Raw genomic sequence first — 2,951 nt, forward strand, 5'->3', positions numbered from 1 at the left:
GAAGTCTTGAGATCTTTTACTTGGTCTTTATATTTGTTATAATAATGAGAGTAATACAATGTTTATTGGTTATTGGAGATAATTTGTTAGCACTTTTTTGATGTTATTAGGAAAAAAATCAAATTCAAATTGTAAGGTAGCAAACATTTTGTAATAGATTGGGACACTTTTAGATTCTCTAAGTTCTCATTCAATACTATAAAGTTATTGAGAAGTGAATAATGAAGTTGACTTCCTTGCCAACCATCCATTAAATCATGATGACAACATCATTATTGATCAATCTCTCGTCTTATGTAAGAGATCAAGTAAGAAACTAAACATCACATTTTAATCTTAAGATGCTTTATACATGTACCCTTTGATGGTCGGCATAAACAAGTCTTTTAAATGGTGAAAAATAGGTGGCAATCTCAACATCCCTTTCACAAGAGCTAGCATTATTCATAATGGAACTAAAATATCCTTTGTTTACTATGAAGAGGTAGATAGTTTTTCTAAGCCCTTTCTCAAATTAGTAGTCAAAAAATGTCTTCAATGTTGGTTTGGAAGTAGTCAAGCATGGTATAAAGATTATGTTAGGGACAATTTTGTTGGAGTTTGCCATGCAACATTAGGTTAGTTCATGGACATCACCTCCCTATTTGCATCCACCTTATTGTATTATTAGTATCATAAATTTGGTGAGGGTGTTAGCAAATTTTTATGTCAAAGATGATGTATTGGGGCTTGGATAATACTTTAACATTTTCCACGACTCACCCAAGTTGACCAATAACTATTGCGGGGTGTGACATGAGAGGTTTGGCCTCCATTACATTATTCAAGGAGCTAGAAGTGTAGTTCCTATGCTTTTTGAAGTGGTTGAAAGGATACAAAACACAAAGGTTGGTTAAGGTTCCTCAAGTGGTCTCAACAATAATTTGAAGTATTTCTGTAAGTTTCATACCTTGCTAGAAAGAGGCAAAGCAACGAGCACAAAGAAAGCCATCTACTTTTTAAATTTGATTGTAGGTATTGATGTTGTCGGAGAAGATGAAATCAATACAACAACAAAGATGGAGTTGAGATAGGTGGGGTCTAATAGTTAAAATATCCAGTTTTTAAAGTTTAAAGTAGAGACTTTCTTATTTATAGGAGTCTTGTATTACTACTTATAATAGATATAGTGTATTTGAATATATATGAGTCTTTTTTAGTTCTACAATAGATATAGCTTATTTGACTATAGTTGAAGCTACATAACTCCCCATCAGAAAGGGTTGATTTTTTATTTTTGGTAATTTCCATGTAGCACACATTAATGCACTTCGATGGTCGCTTATATTTTTTCTCTTTAATATAAAAGGGAGAGAATTCATAGTCCACAATTAATGCATTAAAACACTTGTTTGTTTCTATATAATTATTTTATAAAATATTTATACATATATTATGACAACAAAGAAAATTGGTAGATTGATAAAATATTAAATTTTATAGGGGAATATAAAAAGGGGGAAGAAAAAATGTGTCACCTATTCGAAGATGTGTCTCAACCTTGCATCATAATGCTTGTATTTATTAATTATTTTTAGTCCAATTATATTGTAACCTTAATTTTGGTGATACTCTTCTGAAGATATAGCTTAATAATTATAGTGTAACCTCAATTTTTTTGCTAATACAATTGAATTTTCTTGGAGTGTATGTTTTTTCTCCTTAAAGAGGTTTCCCCATGTAAACTATAATGTCCTTTCCCAAAACAATAATGTACATATGATTTTTGACCTTCCACAAATGCTTTATGATTTGAATAGAAACAATATTAGCCTTAGAATTCACTCAAATCTTAGACAACTATAATTACTATGCATGCATAAAAAATATCATTATATTATGAATAACAAATAATATAAAATAAATCTTAATCTTGCTATTATAATGAACAACAAATAAAGAGTCTAACTCTCAATCCTTTCTTATTATAATAGAATTTGAAAATACATGCAACCTAGCTTGTAACATGAAAATAGTAATAAACTACCATGGGCATACCCATGACAAACAATAAACCACACTAATAAAATATAGTTGAATTTGTGAACAATAATTTTATTATGCAACTTTTGAGTGATATCATCCTCCAACCGAAGGGGTGACATCCTTTGACCTTTGAAATCAACTAGATTTTATCCTCTTATCTACACAAATTTGTAGGTTTTTATTCTCAAGTCCACACTCAAACACGGGTTCTCAAAATAACATTATAAAGGAATTTGGTTAAATGGAGATCATGTGCATGTGCTCTTTTACATCCTCTACGATCCCACTTCAGGCCCTCCATCGCTTGATTACCTACTCGTGAAGAACTACCCGATCCCGATCCTTCCGTTCGAGGGATTAACAACTTCCGTCTCCTACTCAACTATCCCCGACGGATAATCGAAGTCTTCATCAACGGATATTTACTCGAGAATAAGGAGGGCAACAGGAAGGAAGGCCAAAGAATGTTAGAGTGGGACAATAACTTCTTCCTTAATAGATTTCTGGGGGTGGGGTCCAGCCAAATAGAAGGGTGAGAACAAGGCTCGCAAGTGGATGGGACATCAAAGCTATTTATCTAGAGCCTTGTTCTCACCCTTCTATGCTAGCCAACCAGAACGTTCTTTCCCGAACTATTAGCAATAAATATATCAGCCATTATATACACCTTCAACTTCAAATTTAAATGGTGATCCTGGGTGGGAAAGATTCCATAAATAGTGGTGTAAAAAATTATTGCACCCCACTTTTTGACTATTAGATACTTTTAACTTTCATGTTCAATATGTTGGCAATTATGCACGCAAGAATTACTTTGTATTAGACAAATGTTTTGATATGAACATAATGTAACTTGAATGTTTTTTCATTAACAATTATTAGAGAAATATGATTGTTAGCATTTTTTTAAAAATGTGTCTATGATA

This window comes from Cryptomeria japonica, chromosome 4 (assembly GCF_030272615.1).
Source record: "Cryptomeria japonica chromosome 4, Sugi_1.0, whole genome shotgun sequence".
Taxonomy (NCBI): Eukaryota; Viridiplantae; Streptophyta; class Pinopsida; order Cupressales; family Cupressaceae; genus Cryptomeria; species Cryptomeria japonica.